Source organism: Acanthopagrus latus, chromosome 24 (genome assembly GCF_904848185.1).
Source record: "Acanthopagrus latus isolate v.2019 chromosome 24, fAcaLat1.1, whole genome shotgun sequence".
Classification (NCBI taxonomy): Eukaryota; Metazoa; Chordata; class Actinopteri; order Spariformes; family Sparidae; genus Acanthopagrus; species Acanthopagrus latus.
In genome coordinates, this window is record NC_051062.1 from 2,758,419 (window position 1) to 2,780,316 (window position 21,898).

Sequence of the window (21,898 nt, forward strand, 5' to 3'; positions counted from 1 at the left end):
GCAACAGTCAAACACTCTCAGAGGTTTGCACTCCTTCTTCTGAGCAGTAAATTCATAAAGAGTCAGACACCAGCCTTTAAAGCTCAGGCGAGGTTTGAACCCACAACCTTCAGTCTTTAAAGCAGCTCTTTATCTTACAGAGCTAATGAGCTGGGGATTAATAGCTCTTTTGCAGAGGATTTCACTCTTTGTTTTGGACAGCAGCTTTAAAAATCACCTAATCAGCCTTCAGACTACTGGAAGAATCGAACCTGCCACCTCAAAACTACTGAGCAGGCTGCTATCAGCCTGAGCTCATCACAGCTCAGTCACAGCCAAAGGGACAGTGTCTGACAAGTCACAATCATGCGCGTGCATACGCCCCTCACGCCCTGCCTACTCGCCAGTGCCTGTCCCCCGCGCAGGCGCACTGCCTGCCCTCACCTGCTCACGGTGTTACAAGCTCACGCTCAAATTGTAAACAATGGCGACTCATTCAATCTCAGACCGAGACAACAAAATAACAAGACTGACGAGCGGCATGTCGGAGCTTCAGGGAGCTGCGCCATTCGTACCGACTCAACAGCAACGCCGACTCAGCGGCTTCTCTGCTCGACAAGTAAGGACCCTGCTTCATACATCTGTCATTTTATCTTCAGCTAGCTACTTAGCCCGTTGCTGCGACGCGCCCACGGCGCCGCCATATTGGATGTGGCAGCTCTGCCCTGTCAACTAATACAAGTCAATGAATGTGCAACAAGTTAATGCGTCTCATTCACACATTCACACACTTAAACAACATATTTGGGAACCAAAAACAACGTCTGTAACCTTCTCTGATGATTGGAAACCTTAACTACTCCTCATATCTTCAGTATACACGTCTGCACCAAACCTCAGGAGGGCTTTTTACAGCTGACAATGTATGGAACTCTGTTACTGTGATGATGAAATATTTAATCTGTCTCTGTAATAACCACATCCTGTCTACCACACTGTCGACTTACTTCATTTCATTTAACTTTGAATATGGTCAACTTAACAATAGATGAATCTGAATCTGAATGGCACGGAATTTCCCTTCAGGGGTCAATTAAGTATTTAGTGAGTAGGTCAAGAATATGCAGACAAGTAAAGAAATGCAGAAAAGTACTGGCAATATTTAACTTCTCATCTTGTTTGATTTCACACCTTAATAAACACATGGCTCAACCTTACAAAACATTGATGAGTCAAACAACTTCTGTAGCTTCACAAAAGGAATATGCTACAACTTATGTAAAAAAATACTACATAAAATAGAAGAAAAAGAAAAATCTGAAAAATCTGTGCTTCCTGTGTTACAGCTATACAAAACTGACATCTTCTGTTCAAATATGTGCTTTCAATGCACAAAGTGCAATCTCTTACTGGAACGTAAATGTACATGCTACTAGAAAAGAAAGCAGCTCGCTGCCAGTAGCAGCTTCTCATCTTCATTTGCAGAATATCTTGTCATGATTGTTATTATCACTACTTACAAGATCAAAACTCCTCACTGTTTATAAAAACGATGTTGGTGTTTTTTATTCCCACAGACGTCACATTTACATGTCAAGATCTGGTTATTATACACACATTCAAGTTTAACACTTTACATGCGCAACAACCCTTCACCCTGTTTCTTCTCTCCTCTGTCACCAGCTGCTGCTCACCAGGGAAATGGCGCTCTCTGCACAGCAAGTCATCAGTTTGGTTTAGCCCTGCGCAATCTGGAAACTGGCATCCCATGACATTCAAAGGCTGCAGGTAATGATTGTTTTCAGTCCTGATTAACATTTGCTTTACTTTTCCTCAAATTCAAAGTTTCAAACTGTCAAAGTTTGCATGTTTCATCTCTTGTGCTTTTCACAGATACGTCGACTTCGCCGCCATATTGGATGCGCCAGCTCTGCCCCAGTCAGTGGACTGAACTTTACAAAGCTCCTTCTACAAAGTGCTGCAGGTTAATGCCTCTCATTTACACACTCACACACGACAAGACACTTCACAAACCCACAGCCACCAAAAACAACTTAGCTTACATTCTTACCTATGGATTTTTACAAGGCTTTACAGCTACCAATGTATGGAACTCTATGTCAAGTCAACAGCATGCACAACAATAGTAATAATAATTAAAACCACATACATGCTGCATATTTACAATAGTAGCCTATTGAAACTTTTTTCTAACATTCAATGTTGTTGTATGCATCATCATATTTTTATAATCTTCTTTCATGGAGTATGTCACTGTTATGAACTGTTATGAACTCTACTGCAAGATGACCACTTCACATACACAACAACCCTTCACCCTGTTTCTTCTCTCCTCTGTCACCAGGTGATGCTCAGGAGGGACATGGCGCTCTCTGCACATCAACTCATCACTTTGGTTTAGCCCTGCGCAATCTGGAAGCTGGCGTCCCATGACGTTTGCCGGTGCTTCTCAAATTAACAAATAAAGGCCGATTGATGTGCCATAATGGGCTGGTTTCATGCCTCTCAATGCAACAACTGTTAAAACTTTGCCCCATCCTCGCACTTCAGTAAAACTTCAGCTGCTCGTGCTTCATTTTTTCATAACCCCCTGCTTCCACCTCTCAGAAAGCCCGGGGAGGAGACACCGCTCCCCCCCAAGGCCCCGCAGACCAGCTTGGGCAGGAATCGAACCCCGTGCGAGCACCTATTCGCGCTACAAACACGCCTGAGACCCACCGCGCCACCAGTCCGCCAGACACTTCGACTACTTCTCTGGGCGCTTTTCATTACGTACTTCAAACTTAGGACTTTTATAAGAATCAAACACAAAGTTCATCGGGACTCGAACTCACAACCTCACAACTACTCACCAGACTCCTATCAGCCTGAGCTACTGGATCTGTCTGATGCTCACTGTTTCTTTCACATTTCACTCTTTTCAACCTCAACACATGAAAATAAATCAAGAGTCGAACTCACAACCTCAAAACTTCCAACCCTGCTTTTACCCTGCTCAGCTAACTACAACTAACAACTGCAGCCTCTCTCAGAGCTTTTCACTCCTTCTTCTGACCAGCCACTTCATAAAGATTCACCATCTTGGCACCAGCCTTCAAAACTCTGGCTGGCTTTGAACCCACAACCTTCACTTTTCTAACCATCACTTTAGCTCACTGAGCTAATGAGTTGGGGAGAAACTTCTCTTTCTCAGAGGAGGTCACTCTTTGTTTTGGATAGCAGGTTTAAAAATCACCGCAACTACCCAGGGTTTCAACGGCGAACCTTAAATTTCAATCAAGAATCGAACCCACAACCTCAAAACTTACAACCCTGCTTTTACCCTGCTAAGCTAACTACAAGTAACAATTGCACTCTCTCTCAGAGCTTTTCACTCCTTCTGACCAGCAACTTCATAAAGAGTCAGGATTCAAACCCACAACCTCCACACCAGTTCATCACATACCTGAATGTCCTGCCTTTGACTCGTTTATTTCATCAGCTTACTTCAAAACTCACGCTGACTCAACGATCCAACACACTGAGCTACCTGGACGGCAGGTATCTGAACCTGAACTTTATTTTGTGGCCAGGCCGTCTCACTTAGTCCGGCTGTGTCTCCATTGGATCGCTGCCCGCCACAAACATCACTTTAGCAGCAGCTCCTTGTATCAGGACCTCACCCTGCTGCTCTGGGATCTGCCTCTGTACTCCTCCAACCTCACCCAGGTCTCAGAGACATCAACTTACAGCACTTTGGAGAAGGACATTTACAAACACAATGGCTGCAATGTCGGATACTTCATTTTACTTTATTAAGTCTCTTTTTACACTGTCTTCCGCTGCTTATTCCACTAATTACTGATGAAGAGGGAAAGCACAGCCAGCAACCAACCAACCAGATCACTGACACACTGTTGGACAGCACGCTTTTACAAGCTCACCTCCAACATGACAAGATCAGCGTTTCACAGCTTCACATCAGCCAAACATAACAAACTATAGGAATGAATGGTCAGATTTGACAGAAAAAGCTGTACTTTTCAAAAGCTGAAAAGTCATAGGTTGAATGGCCTTCAAAGCCTCAGCATTTTGGCTCAAAAAGATGAATATTTTGTGCTTGCAGCATTCACACTAATCACTGGGCAGCCATGTTATTTTCATGTGGATCACACAATGTGATTCTGAACGGAAACATTTCCTACCAGATGGAACCTTCAGTGATCAAAGTGAACATTCCATGATGCGCGTCAGCGAGGGTATAAAAGGGACAGCTTCAGGCTGGCTCATCATTTCACTTCAGCCGTCTGAAGAGGTCACACTGCTGATCAAGCAGAGCGAGCAGCCAACACGCCGCGGCGGACAGCAGACTTTAACAACGCTCATCTCCAACCACATAGGATCAGCGTTTCACTGCCTCACATCAGCCAGAGATATAACCTGCTGTCATCGCTGTCACACCGCAGGCCGCCACTCTGCAGCGTGAGCTTAAAAAACAAGTCAAGTCTCACGCACACAAGCTGTTGAGCCGGAGACCTTTTGCCAAAAGACGGCAAACAGATCGCTGTCCGGCAGCAACACACCACAGATGATGTGAGGACCAGGCGTGAGGAGAAGTGCGGGGAACAGCCGACGGAGTACGAGGACGAGTCAGCGGAGCAGCAACAGTCGCTACCTGAAGTCCACCGATAACGCACCACCGGCCCCTGAACTGAGGAGACGCTCCCAAATACGCCACAGCGACCTTCAATCCGGGTCGTGGGTTTCCTCCGGGTCCCTCGGTTCCCACAAGAAAAAGGGTACAAATTGAAAATCAATTTGGAAATTAATCTGGACCTGAATCTGGACCTGAATCTGGACATTAATCTGGACCTCAATCTGGACATTAATCTGGACCTGAATCTGGACATTAATCTGGACCTCAATCTGGACATGAATTTGGACATGAATCTGGACATTAATCTGGACATGAATTTGGACATGAATCTGGACATTAATCTGGACATAAATCTGGACATGAATTTGGAAATGAATGTGGAAAATAAAAATTTGAAATGAAATTGAAAATCACTTGTCTGTATTCATCATTGTATTTTGTAGGATGTTGTATTTTTACAGTCACATGTTTAAAGAGGTGGCACTTCATTTTATGCACATGGTCAACAGGTGTTGTGGAATATCCTCATCAACAGGAACATTATTACATTCACTAATGAAAACACATTGACGACATGGTCTGAGAGCGATGCTAGCGGCTCCCTCAAGCTCGACTTAACAGCTACCACCACAAATCATTCAATGTGTGGCAAAAACTGCTCAATGCAAAACCCACAACAATCTGACATTTGTTTGTGTGTTATTGCTTGGTGGTTTAGTTTATAAGGTCATTTCAATTTTTGTCTTTACATTTTGTGTATTTTGTGTCACATATTTAAATTTACGTAGCCTGTACTCGCCTACTCAACCAGAGTAGAAATACAAAAAGCAAGAAAAAAAAATGACGAAATATACAAGTTCAACAACACCAGGAAGGCCTGACACTCCATCTCTGAAATGCTCTGTGAAGTACCACGCTACAAAACACTGTCGCTCAGTGGAATCAAGGAGGAAGCGAAGCTGTGGCTCAGCTAGACTTTATACATAGCAGATTGAAAGATGACCTGTGAGCATCACAGCATCTCTCTGTGGTTGCACGAGATGGTGGGGTGGCCAAAGAGCCAAAATAACATGTTTTCGTGATAACTGACCCAAAAAACATCATCACTTAGCAATGACTCATCACGAAAAAATGACTTATCACAAAATAATTAGTCTGTATTACAAGAGAATCAGAAACGTCCTCAAAATAATGACCAAGTATTTCAAATGAATAATTTGGTATCTATCTTTATACTTTGTCATAAAAACGAATTATCTCCAAAGAATGAGAAACTACCAAAATTACTTACAATTAATCCGTTTTTTATCGGAAAAAACGTAAATAATCTAAATGTTATTTAGACACATGATGACTTCATTACGATTAATTTGTTGACTTTTATTTAGGACCACATCTGTCTCATCACCTTTACTGTCATATTCTCAGTGATCAGACACCTGAGATTAAAACGCTTTCTGTGAAAATAACCCGCTTTGCAACGCACTGCTCCCCTGTCAATGTTTGTTATGTCAATAAAGCTCTTTTGAATTGACTTCAGGCCGTTTGACCAATCACAGTTTCACACTTCCGGTGTCTCTCCTATGGATACAGTTAGCTAGCAGCTCTCCCTGTGTTTCCACCAACGTACTCACAGTGAAATGCTTCGTATGACCGGCAAATAAAAAAGTAAGTGCCGTCATTCATCTCTTCCATCTTTTCACTGGCTGCAGTAACAGTAACCGAGCTAACACTGCACAGTCCTTGAGCACTAGCTGCTTGGCTAACTTGGCTAATTTGTTTACGGCAGCACAGTTACACTTAGCAGCAGTAAGCAGGTACTCCTTCCAGAAAAATGCGCACTTTTTTGTGATTGTTGCGGACAAAAATTAACTTCATTGTGCGGCACGTTTTCTTAAAAAAATGGGATGGAATATGCCAGATATTTATGCAATTTTATGCGTTGAAATTGCGGGAACTTGCAAAAATTGCGGTTTGATGAGAAAAAGTGCTTCCCCCAACACCCTGTTCTCACCAGGCTACTACCTTAATGGAAAGAGTCATTTCTTATTACTTCCTCTGATAACCAAGCATACTACATCACACAAAGTGCTGGCAATATTTAACTTCTCATCTTGTTTGATTTCACACCTCAATAAACACATGGCGCAAACTTACAAAACACTGATGAGTCAAACAACTTCTGTAGCTTTACAAAAGGAATATGCAACAACTTATGTAAAAAAAAATAATACGTAAAATATAAGAAAAATAAAATCTGTGCTTCTTGTTTCTTGTTTCCCCAATTAAGTATTTAGTAAGTAGGTCAAGGATATGCAGAAAAGTAGTAGTAATAATAATAATGATGATAATAATAGTGAACAAATACACATATGGTGCATAGTTAGAACAGTAGCCTACTGCAAATTTACTTTTTTTTCCCCCATTAAATGTTAATGTATAGCTTTTTTTTGGGGGGGGGTGTTGCATTGAAATTGGGGGAACTTGCAAAAACTGCCGTTTGATGATAAACAGAAAAAAAACACCCTGTTCTCACCAGGCTACTACCTTAATGGAAAGACTCATTTCTTATTACTTCCTATGATAAGCAAGCATACTACATCACACAAAGTCCTGCCAGTATTTAACTTCTCATCTTAATAAACACATGGCTCAAACTTACAAAACGTTGATGAGTCAAACAACTTCTGTAGCTTTACAAAAGGAATATGCTACAACTTATGTCAAAATTCATACATAAATAGAAGAAAAATAAAATCTGGGCTTCCTGTTTTACAGAGGCAGCTATACGAAACAGACATCTTCTCTTCAAATAAGTGCTTACAATGCACAAACTAACTGTTACTGTTTACTGTAACGTAAATTTACACACTGCTAATATACTTACAACTGTAAGGTTTTAAAACTACTATGCTTTTTTTGGCAGATGAGACTGATTTGCAGGCTTCATCATGGCTTCATCGCGGGGTTTGCAGCATGTCATGATTGTTATTATCAGTACTTAGATGATCAAAACTCCTCACTGTTTAGAAAAAGGACGTTGGTGCTTTTTAATTCCCACACACGTCACATTTACATGTCAGGATCTGGTTATTAGCTGCTGCTCAGCTGTTAAACATCATGTGTATCCTACTCAAACATCAACTTTTATTCACGTTGCCTTTCCTCTTCTTCTCCCACTCTACTACAACTTTACCACTTCACACGCACAACAACCATTCACCCTGTTTCTTCTCTCCTCTGTCACCAGCTGCTGCTCACCAGGGAAATGGCGCTCTCTGCAGATCAAGTCATCAGTTTGGTTTAGCCCTGCGCAATCTGGAAACTGGCATCCCATGACATTCAAAGGCTGCAGGTAATGATTGTTTTCAGTCCTGATTAACATTTGCTTTACTTTTCCTCAAATTCAAAGTTTCAAACTGTCAAAGTTTGCATGTTTCATCTCTTGTGCTTTTCACAGATACGTCGACTTCGCCGCCATATTGGATGCGCCAGCTCTGCCCCAGTCAGTGGACCCAACTTTACAAAGCTCCTTCTACAAAGTGCTGCAGGTTAATGCCTCTCATTTACACACTCACACACATAACAAGACACTTCACAAACCCACAGGCACCAAAAACAACTTAGCTTACATTCTTACCTATGGATTTTTACAAGGCTTTACAGCTACCAATGTATGGAACTCTATGTCAAGTCAACAGCATGCACAACAATAGTAATAATAATTAAAACCACATACATGCTGCATATTTACAATAGTAGCCTATTGAAACTTTTTTCTAACATTCAGTGTTGTGTATACATGATCATATTTTTATAATCTTCTTTCATGGAGTATGTCACTGTTATGAACTGATATGAACTCTACTGCAAGATGACCACTTCACATACACAACAACCCTTCACCCTGTTTCTTCTCTCCTCTGTCACCAGGTGATGCTCAGGAGGGACATGGCGCTCTCTGCACATCAACTCATCACTTTGGTTTAGCCCTGCGCAATCTGGAAACTGGCATCCCATGACATTCAAAGGCTGCAGGTAATGATTGTTTTCAGTCCTGATTAACATTTGCTTTACTTTTCCTCAAATTCAAAGTTTCAAACTGTCAAAGTTTGCATGTTTCATCTCTTGTGCTTTTCACAGATACGTCGACTTCGCCGCCATATTGGATGCGCCAGCTCTGCCCCAGTCAGTGGACCCAACTTTGCAAAGCTCCTTCTACAAAGTGCTGCAGGTTAATGCCTCTCATTTACACACTCACACACATGACAAGACACTACACAAACCCACAGCCACCAAAAACAACTTAGCTTACATTCTTACCTATGGATTTTTACAAGGCTTTACAGCTACCAATGTATGGAACTCTATGTCAAGTCAACAGCATGCACAACAATAGTAATAATAATTAAAACCACATACATGCTGCATATTTACAATAGTAGCCTATTGAAACTTTTTTCTAACATTCAATGTTGTTGTATGCATCATCATATTTGTATAATCTTCTTTCATGGAGTATGTCACTGTTATGAACTGATATGAACTCTACTGCAAGATGACCACTTCACATACACAACAACCCTTCACCCTGTTTCTTCTCTCCTCTGTCACCAGGTGATGCTCAGGAGGGACATGGCGCTCTCTGCACATCAACTCATCACTTTGGTTTAGCCCTGCGCAGTCTGGAAGGTGGCATCCCATGACGTTTGCCGGTGCTTCTCAAATTAACAAATAAAGGCTGATTGATGTGCCATAATGGGCTGGTTTCATGCCTCTCAATGCAACAACTGTTAAAACTTTGCCCCATCCTCGCACTTCAGTAAAACTTCAGCTGCTCGTGCTTCATTTTTTCATAACCCCCTGCTTCCACCTCTCAGAAAGCCCGGGGAGGAGACACCGCTCCCCCCCAAGGCCCCACAGACCAGCTTGGGCAGGAATCGAACCCCGTGCGAGCACCTATTCGCGCTACAAACACGCCTGAGACCCACCGCGCCACCAGTCCGCCAGACACTTCAACTACTTCTCTGGGCGCTTTTCATTACGTACTTCAAACTTAGGACTTTTATAAGAATCAAACACAAACTTAATCAGGACTCGAACCCATGACCTCACAACTGCTCACCAGGCTCCTATCAGCCTGAGCTACTGGATCTGTCTGATGCTCACTGTTTCTTTCACATTTCACTCTTTTCAACCTCAACACTCCAAAATTAATCAAGAATCGAACCCACCACTTTCAGTCTTCACAGCAGCGCTTTATCTTCCTGAGCTAATCAGCTGGGGAGAACCTTCTCTTTCGGAGAGGATTTCACTCTTTGTTTTCCTCATAAACTTTAAAAATTATCTCAGCTACCCAGGGATTGAACCTGCAACCTCAGACCTACTAACCAGGCTCCTATCAGCCCGAGCTACTGGATCTGACTGATGGTATCTGTTTCTTTCACATTTCACTCTTTGTTTTGTTTTTGGACATAAACTTTAAAAATCACCTCAACTACCCAGGGATTGAACCTGCAACCTCAGATCTGCTAACCAGGCTCCTATCAGCCCGAGCTACTGGATCTCACTGTTTCTTTCACATTTCACTCTTTTCAACATCAACACGCAAAAGAATCAATCAAGACTCAAACCCACCACCTCAAAACTTCAAACCCTGCATTCACCCTGCTGAGCTGACAGGAGCCAACAACCAAACTGTCTCTCACAGGTTGTCACGCATTCTTCCTAACAGTAAGTTTATAAAGGGTCACAAGCTTTTGCCTGTTATTTCAAGAGTGCTTTTCAAAGACTGACCCAACAATCAAACCCTCATTCTTCCAGCTTCATCACAGTGCACTGACCCATTGAGCTTCCTGGACATCAACTTCTTTGGACGTTGAATTCAGGGACACCAACAGACTGGTCTCACCACATTCATTTGCTGCATATTGTCCACTGCACTTGGTTATATACAAAACCTGGCACATTCTGGTATGTCTTTTCTGATATCATGACGGAACTTCTAGGAGTGCATCTCCCATTAGATCCTCAAATCTTTTTACGAGGAGATACTACAAATATTGATGCACGATTAAGAAAAGCTGTGGCCACCAAGGTGGCACATGGCACATATCTGAACAATAACACTCTCATCATGAGGATTTCACATTACACTCCCATCAATCATTGCGCCACCTGGCGCCCACGGTCAGGAAGTGGTACAATGTATATTTCTTTCCACTACAATCCATTTTAAATTATTATTCATTTATTTATAGTGCACAGAAAAGTTGACTTTTACATAAAGGTCTAATGGAAAACCATCATTTCTAGTTTAAACCTGTTTTGTTCAGTTAAACAGAAATAACACGCTTCATAAAACAAACTGAAAACAATAAACTGCTGTTTTCGCTTCAAATCACAGGGGTTCACGTCACCTCACCACATGACGTCACACCAGCGACACGTCCGTCGCACAGCTGGACTTCCAAACCATCGTAAACAAGGTAAGAATGACACGTCCTGTTGTTTCAGGGGAAATGTGGAACTGTATACGCATAGTTATGCTTCGCGGCCAACATGGAAACTACGGTTACAACTGCGCTGTGTTTAGCGCACATTAGCGAAACAAACGTACCTGCTTCTCGGAAGCTAACGCAGTGCTAGCTTCAACAACTTGCTGCACACACACACACACACACAGCGGGCAGCACAAGTCACTTCATGCTCAAACTCTCTATACGCGTTTCATACACTTCGTCACCGAAATGCTCCTTGCTGTCACTAAATCTTTGGACTATAAACGAGCCCCATACCCGCTGTGTTTACACGCGCACACACACACACACACAGACATGCACCCCGTTGTAATGGCCATTGGACGTCACAGCATCATGTATGATTAAATGCACTCCTGCATGTTCACAAAGACAAACTACTAAACTCTCATCAGCTGGGTGACTCAGAGTGTTCACACCAACACATGAACGACTGACACTTGTATAGATATATTTTCTACACAACAGTTAACTCAATCTGGGGACAATAGATTTATGGCTTTAATGCAAACAAACATTCAAAGGCTGCAGGTAATGATTATTTTCAGTCCTGATTAATATTTGCTTTACTTTTCCTCAATTTCAAAGTTTCAAACTGTCAAAGTTTGCATGTTTCATCTCTTGTGCTTTTCACAGATACGTCGACTTCGTCGCCATATTGGATGCGCCAGCTCTGCCCCAGTCAGTGGACTGAACTTTACAAAGCTCCTTCTACAAAGTGCTGCAGGTTAATGCCTCTCATTTACACACTCACACACATGACAAGACACTTCACAAACCCACAGGCACCAAAAACAACTTAGCTTACATTCTTACCTATGGATTTTTACAAGGCTTTACAGCTACCAATGTATGGAACTCTATGTCAAGTCAACAGCATGCACAACAATAGTAATAATAATTAAAACCACATACATGCTGCATATTTACAATAGTAGCCTATTGAAACTTTTTTCTAACACTCAATGTTGTTGTATGCATCATCATATTTTTATAATCTTCTTTCATGGAGTATGTCACTGTTATGAACTGATATGAACTCTACTGCAAGATGACCACTTCACATACACAACAACCCTTCACCCTGTTTCTTCTCTCCTCTGTCACCAGGTGATGCTCAGGAGGGACATGGCGCTCTCTGCACATCAACTCATCACTTTGGTTTAGCCCTGCGCAATCTGGAAGCTGGCATCCCATGACGTTTGCCGGTGCTTCTCAAATTAACAAATAAAGGCTGATTGATGTGCCATAATGGGCTGGTTTCATGCCTCTCAATGCAACAACTGTTAAAAACGTTGCCCCATCCTCGCACTTCAGTAAAACTTCAGCTGCTCATGCTTCATTTTTTCATAACCCCCTGCTTCCACCTCTCAGAAAGCCCGGGGAGGAGACACCGCTCCCCCCCAAGGCCCCGCAGACCAGCTTGGGCAGGAATCGAACCCCGTGCGAGCACCTATTCGCGCTACAAACACGCCTGAGACCCACCGCGCCACCAGTCCGCCAGACACTTCAACTACTTCTCTGGGCGCTTTTCATTACGTACTTCAAACTTAGGACTTTTATAAGAATCAAACACAAAACAAGACTTGAACCCACAACCTCACAACTTCTAACCCTGCTTTTACCCCGCTGAGCTAACAGGATGCAACAGTCAAACACTCTCAGAGGTTTGCACTCCTTCTTCTGAGCAGTAAATTCATAAAGAGTCAGACACCAGCCTTTAAAGCTCAGGCGAGGTTTGAACCCACAACCTTCAGTCTTTAAAGCAGCTCTTTATCTTACAGAGCTAATGAGCTGGGGATTAACAGCTCTTTCGCAGAGGATTTCACTCTTTGTTTTGGACAGCAGCTTTAAAAATCACCTAATCAGCCTTCAGACTACTGGAAGAATCGAACCTGCCACCTCAAAACTACTGAGCAGGCTGCTATCAGCCTGAGCTACTGGATCTGACTCATGCTCTTTGTTTCTGTCACATTTCACTTTTTTCAATCCCTAAATTTCAATCAAGATTTGAACTCACCACCTCAAAACTTCAAACCCTACTTTCACCCTGCTGAGCTAACAGGATGACACGAGCAAACACTCTCTGACTATTCTGAGCACCAACTTTATAAAGAGTCACGATTCAAACCAGCAGCCTCCAAACCAGCTCGTCGGATACCTCAACCTGCCTTTCACTCTTTTATTTCAAGAGCCGTCTTCAAAAGGCACACAGACTCCAGGCTCATCACAGCTCAGTCACAGCCAAACGGACAGTGTCTGACAAGTCACAATCATGCGCGTGCATACGCCCCTCACGCCCTGCCTGCTCGCCAGTGCCTCTCCCCCGCGCAGGCGCACTGCCTGCACTCACCTGCTCACGTAGTTACAAGCTCACGCTCAAATTGTAAACAATGGCGACTCATTCAATCTCAGACCAAGACAACAAAATAACAAGACTGACGAGCGGCATGTCGGAGCTTCAGGGAGCTGCGCCATTCGTACCGACTCAACAGCAACGCCGACTCAGCGGCTTCTCTGCTCGACAAGTAAGGACCCTGCTTCATACATCTGTCATTTTATCTTCAGCTAGCTACTTAGCCCGTTGCTGCGACGCGTCCACGGCGCCGCCATTTTGGATGTTGCAGCTCTGCCCTGTCAACTAATACAAGTCAATGAACGTGCAACAAGTTAATGCGTCTCATTCACACATTCACACACTTAAACAACATATTTGGGAACCAAAAACAACGTCTGTAACCTTCTCTGATGATTGGAAACCTTAACTACTCCTCATATCTTCAGTATACACGTCTGCACCAAACCTCAGGAGGGCTTTTTACAGCTGACAATGTATGGAACTCTGTTACTGTGATGATGAAATATTTAATCTGTCTCTGTAATAACCACATCCTGTCTACCACACCGTCAACTTGGTTCATTTCATTTAACTTTGAATATGGTCAACTAACTTAACAATAAATTAATCTGAATCTGAATGGCACGGAATTTCCCATCAGGGATCAATTAAGTATTTAGTGAGTAGGTCAAGAATATGCAGACAAGTAAAGAAATGCAGAAAAGTACTGGCAATATTTAACTTCTCATCTTGTTTGATTTCACACCTTAATAAACACATGGCTCAACCTTACAAAACATTGATGAGTCAAACAACTTCTGTAGCTTCACAAAAGTAATACACTACAACTTATGTAAAAAATAATACATAAAATAGAAGAAAAATAAAAATGTTCACTGTTTATAAAAACAATGTTGGTGTTTTTTATTCCCACAGACGTCACATTTACATGTCAAGATCTGGTTATTATACACACATTCAAGTTTAACACTTTACATGCGCAACAACCCTTCACCCTGTTTCTTCTCTCCTCTGTCACCAGGTGATGCTCAGGAGGGACATGGCGCTCTCTGCACATCAACTCATCACTTTGGTTTAGCCCTGCGCAATCTGGAAGCTGGCGTCCCATGACGTTTGCCGGTGCTTCTCAAATTAACAAATAAAGGCCGATTGATGTGCCATAATGGGCTGGTTTCATGCCTCTCAATGCAACAACTGTTAAAACTTTGCCCCATCCTCGCACTTCAGTAAAACTTCAGCTGCTCGTGCTTCATTTTTTCATAACCCCCTGCTTCCACCTCTCAGAAAGCCCGGGGAGGAGACACCGCTCCCCCCCAAGGCCCCGCAGACCAGCTTGGGCAGGAATCGAACCCCGTGCGAGCACCTATTCGCGCTACAAACACGCCTGAGACCCACCGCGCCACCAGTCCGCCAGACACTTCGACTACTTCTCTGGGCGCTTTTCATTACGTACTTCAAACTTAGGACTTTTATAAGAATCAAACACAAACTTAATCAGGACTCGAACCCACCACCTTCACAACTGCTCACCAGGCTCCTATCAGCCTGAGCTACTGGATCTGTCTGATGCTCACTGTTTCTTTCACATTTCACTCTTTTCAACCTCAACACATGAAAATAAATCAAGAGTCGAACTCACAACCTCAAAACTTCCAACCCTGCTTTTACCCTGCTCAGCTAACTACAACTAACAACTGCAGCCTCTCTCAGAGCTTTTCACTCCTTCTTCTGACCAGCCACTTCATAAAGACTCACCATCTTGGCACCAGCCTTCAAAACTCTGGCTGGCTTTGAACCCACAACCTTCACTTTTCTAACCATCACTTTAGCTCACTGAGCTAATGAGTTGGGGAGAAACTTCTCTTTCTCAGAGGAGGTCACTCTTTGTTTTGGATAGCAGGTTTAAAAATCACCTCAGCTACCCAGGGTTTCAACACAATACCACCACACGTCACTCAGTATTAGGAGAATCGAACCTGCGCTCTCAGAACTGCTGACCAGCCCTCTATCAGCCTCAGCTACTGTCATCGCTGTCACACCGCAGGCCGTCACTCTGCAGCGTCAGCTTGAAAACCAAGTCAAGTCTCACGCACACACGCTCTTGGTGGGCTCGCATGTGTCTCTCCCAAAAACGCCACAGCGACTCCTCCAATCTGGGTCGTGGGTTTCCACCGGTCCCCACAAGAAAAAGTTTGGACATTAATCTGGACATTAATCTGGACATAAATTTGGACATTAAACTGGACATGAATTTGGACATTAATCTGGACATTAATCTGGATATTAATTTGGACATTAATCTGGACATGAATTTGGAAATGAATGTGGAAAATAAAAATTTGAAATGAAATTGAAAATCACTTGTCTGTATTCATCATTGTATTTTGTAGCATGTTGTATTTTTACAGTCATATGTTTAAAGTGGTGGTGCTTCATTTTATGCACATGGTCAACAGGTGTGTGGAATATCCTCATCAACAGGAACATTATTACATTCACACAATCTGAAATCTGTTTGTGTATTCATGCTTGGTGTTTTAGTCAATAAGGTAATTTCAATATTTGTGTTAACATTTTGTGCATTTTATGTCACATATTTAAATACGTAGCCTGTACTCTATACAAAAATCAGGAAGAAATGACGAAGTATATCAGTTCAACAACATCAAGAAGGCCTGACGCTGCTGCTATGCTTCATGAAGTACCACGGTACAAAACACTGTCGCTCAGTGGAATCAAGGAACAGGACCAAAAAACATCATCATTTAGCGATGCCTTATCACGAAAAAATGACTTATCACAAAATAATGAGCCTGTATTACAAAATGATGAGTCTGTATTATAAAATAATGACAGACATTCTCAAAATAATGACTAAGTATTTCAAAATAATAATTTGGTATCTATCTGTATACTTCATCGTAACAACGAATTATCTCCAAATAAAGAGAAACTCCCAAAATGATTTAGGATTAATATTTTTTTTTTATCTGAAAAAACGTAAATTATCTAAATGTTATTTAGACACATGATGATTTACAGGATTTTTGTTTTTAGTTCCAGAAATGGGCTACCACAACAATCTGATCTCTAAAATGAAAAACTTCTATTATTATTATTATTATTATTATTTTTATTATTATTATTATTATTATTTAAATGATGAAAACATGGCAAACCTGCAGTAACCTTGACTTTCCAAATCACCTCATTACCTTTACTGTCATATTCTCGGTGATCAGACACCTGAGATTAAAATGCTTTCTGTGAAAATAACCCGCTTTGCAGCGCACTGCTCCTGTGTCAATGTTTGTTATGTCAATAAAGCTCTTTTCAATTGACTTCAGGCCGTTTGACCAATCACAGTTTCAGTTTCTGCCGTCACACTTCCGGTGTCTCTCCTATGGATACAGTTAGCTAGCAGCTCTCCCTGTGTGTCCACCAACATACTCACAGTTAAATGCTTCGTATGTCTGGCAAATAAAAAAGTAAGTGCCGTCATTCATCTCTTCCATCTTTTCACTGGCTGCAGTAACAGTAACCGAGCTAACACTGCACAGTCCTTGAGCACTAGCTGCTTGGCTAACTGGGCTTGTTTAATTTGTTTACGGCAGCACAGTTACACTTAGCAGCAGTAAGCAGGTACTCCTTCCAGAAAAATGCGCACTTTTTTGTGATTGTTGCGGACAAAAATCCTTCATTATGCGGCACGTTTTCTTAAAAAAATGCGATGGAATATGACACATTTTTATGCAATTTTATGCGTTGAAATTGAAGTAACTTGCAAAAATGACGGTTTGATGGAAAAGAGAAAAAAAAAGTGGTTCCCCCAACACCCTGTTCTCACCAGGCTACTACCTTAATGGAAAGAGTCATTTCTTATTATTTCCTCTGATAACCAAGCATACTACATCACACAAAGTGCTGGCAATATTTAACTTCTCATCTTGTTTGATTTCACACCTGAATAAACACATGGCGCAAACTTACAAAACATTGATGAGTCAAACAACTTCTGTAGCTTTACAAAAGGAATATGCAACAACTTATGTAAAAAATAATACATAAAATAGAAGAAAAATAAAATCTGTGCTTCCTGTTTTACAGAGGTAAAACAGGAAGTTTTACAGAGGTAAAACAGGAAGCCCAATCTTTATTTAAATTCATCACCAATGACAAACAAACAATACTGAACATGGGGTACATACATTCGACTCAATTAGAGGACCCGTTTCTGTCTCAATTTTACAGAACACACCGGAATCAGAGAGATCAGGTCTGTATTTTTTCAGAAAATGCTTTGTTGGGTAAATTAGGTGTATCATTTTATAATGAACATCATTCACTTCAAATATTTTTTATAGTAAATCCATACCAATTTCCACTTAATGCCATCAAAAAGACCATTCCAATAACTTTTGGCACGCAAATTAATAGAGCAATGCAACATATGTCTAAACAATTTATTATTGCATTTTTTTTATCTTTAATATTGATGCCATTCAGTGGGATATAAAATAAGATTGGGAAAATAAGTACAATCATTTATCTTTATTTTGGATGTAATGTTTAATCCAGTTCACTTTAAAAACTATTGTTTGATTTTTACAAAGATTTATTCCTAAATATGTGGCTTCCTCTTTAATAGGAATACCTTCAATTTCCACTGAATGATTATTGCCATCTTTAAGAGGAAAATATTTTAATATTTAGAGTTCGACCTGTCACTTTAGAGAACAGATTAAGACAATTTATGATTTTCTTAATCTGCATTTCGTCCTTTTAAAAGATAGCAGTATCATCCGCCAGCTGGCAACATTTAATTTCTTTACCTAAAATTTGAATACCTTGAAAGGAATCATTATATATATGTGGGGCCATTGTTTGCATGACCAAAAGAAACAAAAAAGGGGCTGCTGGATCTCCTTGTTTTATACCCCGAGAGATGTTGAACCTGTGAGTGGTCCCCCATGGAAGTTTAACTGAGCTGTTGCACTCACTATATAAAGTTTGTGTTGCCCTTTTAAAGTACTGACCAAACCCCAAATAATCTAATACTTCCGACAGCACCTCATGCTTAAAGCTTTATATATGTCTATGAATAATATGTAACTGTTGTCTGCCATGTATTCGTTGTAGTCAATTAAATCTAAGATCAAACGAATATTGTTGCTTATGATGTGAGACAATACCTTTGCGTCATTGTTAATTAAAGTTATTGGTCTCCAATTCTCAATCAGGTTTGCAGCTTTTCGATGCAGCTTCACGGCGCGTAATTACGTCACATCATAGCGTTCCCGTGGCAACAGGGGAAAAATGGCTGCTCTTGTGTGAAGTAAACGCAACATTTTTCAACTTTCCGCTAACATATAGGTGACTTTTTGCAACGAAAATGCGGGGATTATGAAATCATGCAAGACTTGTATATTTTGCGCGGAAATTGAAATTTATGCAGCGAAACTGCGCCGTATTTGAAAAAAATGCAGCCCCCGCATCAATATGCGGACTTTGGCTGATTATGCGTTGAATTATGCCATCGCATTTTTCTGGAGGGACTTAGCAGCAGTAAGCAGGTACTCCAGTGATACACTGCCCCCCATTTGTTTTTCAGCTGTACAGGTGGCCAATTCTTACAGATTGCACCACTAAAATCTTATCAGCTTATTGCAGATATAACCTTATATTGACTCATCTGGTACGTGTCAGCAGATAACTTACAACAAACTAAACCATACAAATGGAAGTTGAGCAATCTTGGCCAATTTATCTGACCTGATTATGAGGATGAGCCTCAAATAATCAAATATCCTTGGACTATGGTGTTTTTTTTCATATCCTAATTGGGTCATCAGAGATGGCCATTTGGCTGCACTTATTCAAACAAAATCTTTGCATTTGTCACCTTCACAGATCCCTCGAGGATCACGCTTCTTGGGAAGTGTGGAACAGGCGAGAGCTCCAGCGGGAACACCATCCCCGGACCATATGTCTTCACATCGGACATGAAGCTGGGGACACTCACTCAGCACCGTGAAAACGACGTCGGGACACTTAGGGATGTGCCCGTCACTGTGATCGACACACCCGCCTTTTTTGAGAAAGACCGCAGCAACAACAAGAGCCACAGTGTGCAAGAGGATCTGAAGACTGTCACAGTCCAGGAACACGGACCTCACGCCTTTCTGCTTGTGGTTCCTCCAGCACCGATGACTCGGGAAGTTCAAGATACCAATGCACTGATCGAAACGATGTTGAGACTTTTTAAGAGCGGCATGTCGGAGCTTCAGGGAGCTGCGCCATTCGTACCGACTCAACAGCAACGCCGACTCAGCGGCTTCTCTGCTCGACAAGTAAGGACCCTGCTTCATACATCTGTCATTTTCTCTTCAGCTAGCTTCTTAGCCCGTTGCTGCGACGCGCCCACGGCGCCGCCATATTGGATGTTGCAGCTCTGCCCTGTCAACTAATACAAGTCAATGAATTTACACATTCACACACTTAAACAACATATTTGGGAACCAAAAACAACGTCTGTAACCTTCTCTGATGATTGGAAACCTTAACTACTCCTCATATCTTCAGTATACACGTCTGCACCAAACTTCAGGAGGGCTTTTTACAGCTGACAATGTATGGAACTCTGTTACTGTGATGATGAAATATTTAATCTGTCTCTGTAATAACCACATCCTGTCTACCACACCGTCAACTTGGTTCATTTCATTTAACTTTGAATATGGTCAACTAACTTCACAATGAATCAATCTGAATGGAAATGAAAAAAATGTGGCCCCTGCATAAATATATTTGGCTGATTATGCATTGAATTATGCCATCGCATAATCGCGTTTTCTGGAGGGACTGAGAAAAGAAAGCAGCTCGCTGCCAGTAGCAGCTTCTTATCTTCATTTGCAGAATAGCATGTCATGATTGTTATTATCACTACTTACAAGATCAAAACTCCTCACTGTTTATAAAAACAATGTTGAAGTTTTTTATTATTATTATTATGTCAAGATCTGGTTATTATACACACATTCAAGTTTAACACTTTACATGCGCAACGACCCTTCACCCTGTTTCTTCTCTCCTCTGTCACCAGGTGATGCTCAGGAGGGACATGGCGCTCTCTGCACATCAACTCATCACTTTGGTTTAGCCCTGCGCAATCTGGAAGCTGGCATCCCATGACGTTTGCCGGTGCTTATCAAATAAAGGCTGATTGATGTGCCATAATGGGCGGGTTTCATGCCTCTCAATGCAACAACTGTTAAAACATTGCCCCATCCTCGCACTTCAGTAAAACTTCAGCTGCTCGTGCTGCATTTTTTCATAACCCCCTGCTTCCACCTCTCAGAAAGCCCGGGGAGGAGACACCGCTCCCCCCCAAGGCCCCGCAGACCAGCTTGGGCAGGAATCGAACCCCGTGCGAGCACCTATTCGCGCTACAAACACGCCTGAGACCCACCGCGCCACCAGTCCGCCAGACACTTCAACTACTTCTCTGGGCGCTTTTCATTACGTACTTCAAACTTAGGACTTTTATAAGAATCAAACACAAACAAGACTTGAACCCACAACCTCACAACTTCTAACCCTGCTTTTACCCCGCTGAGCTAACAGGATGCAACAGTCAAACACTCTCAGAGGTTTGCACTCCTTCTTCTGAGCAGTAAATTCATAAAGAGTCAGACACCAGCCTTTAAAGCTCAGGCGAGGTTTGAACCCACAACCTTCAGTCTTTAAAGCAGCTCTTTATCTTACAGAGCTAATGATCTGGGGATTAACAGCTTTTTCGCAGAGGATTTCACTCTTTGTTTTGGACAGCAGCTTTAAAAATCACCTAATCAGCCTTCAGACTACTGGAAGAATCGAACCTGCCACCTCAAAACTACTGAGCAGGCTGCTATCAGCCTGAGCTACTGCATCTGACTCATGCTCTTTGTTTCTGTCACATTTCACTTTTTTCAATCCCTAAATTTCAATCAAGATTTGAACTCACCACCTCAAAACTTCAAACCCTACTTTCACCCTGCTGAGCTAACAGGATGACACCAGCCACACGCCTCTCTGTCTCAGTGCCAACGTGAGTAGTAGCGGGTTGTTCGAAGGAAGAAGACACACACGTCTGAAAATGAGCCAGAGGAGAAGGAGCAGCATTTACCTTTCATTTTCTCAAATTTTATCTATTTCTCTAATATTTAAAATATCTTTTGTTTTCTATCAAAATGTTCTTGTGTGATAACAATGTTCTTGTGTGGAAGTGTTCATAGTAAAAGCTGTTTTGCACAGAAATTCATTGCTGCCGGCTTTGTTTTTAAGTCAGCATAGCTTTACACATACACACACTCATATTATACTAAA

General features: G+C 41.9%; 1 protein-coding gene across 11 annotated transcripts in view; it reads left to right on the plus strand.

Moving 5' to 3' along the window:
- Window positions 1–21,898, plus strand: part of LOC119015380 (cytidine and dCMP deaminase domain-containing protein 1-like) — a 542,642-nt gene that overhangs the window by 2,495 nt on the left and 518,249 nt on the right. For 2 of the 11 annotated variants that reach the window (XR_005073319.1, XR_005073320.1), the window contains exons 2-11: window positions 1,663–1,767; window positions 1,873–1,963; window positions 2,345–6,304; window positions 7,887–7,991; window positions 8,097–8,187; window positions 8,570–8,674; window positions 8,780–8,870; window positions 9,254–10,369; window positions 10,460–10,609; window positions 11,043–11,124. The gene's annotated coding sequence lies outside the window, so the exon portion shown is untranslated. Of the gene's footprint in view, window positions 1–433; window positions 599–1,662; window positions 1,768–1,872; window positions 1,964–2,344; window positions 6,305–7,886; window positions 7,992–8,096; window positions 8,188–8,569; window positions 8,675–8,779; window positions 8,871–9,253; window positions 10,370–10,459; window positions 10,610–11,042; window positions 11,125–11,811; window positions 11,903–12,285; window positions 13,704–14,555; window positions 14,698–21,898 lie in introns of those variants that run through there. The other 9 variants (XR_005073316.1, XR_005073325.1, XR_005073317.1 and 6 more) reach the window with 8 other exon arrangements.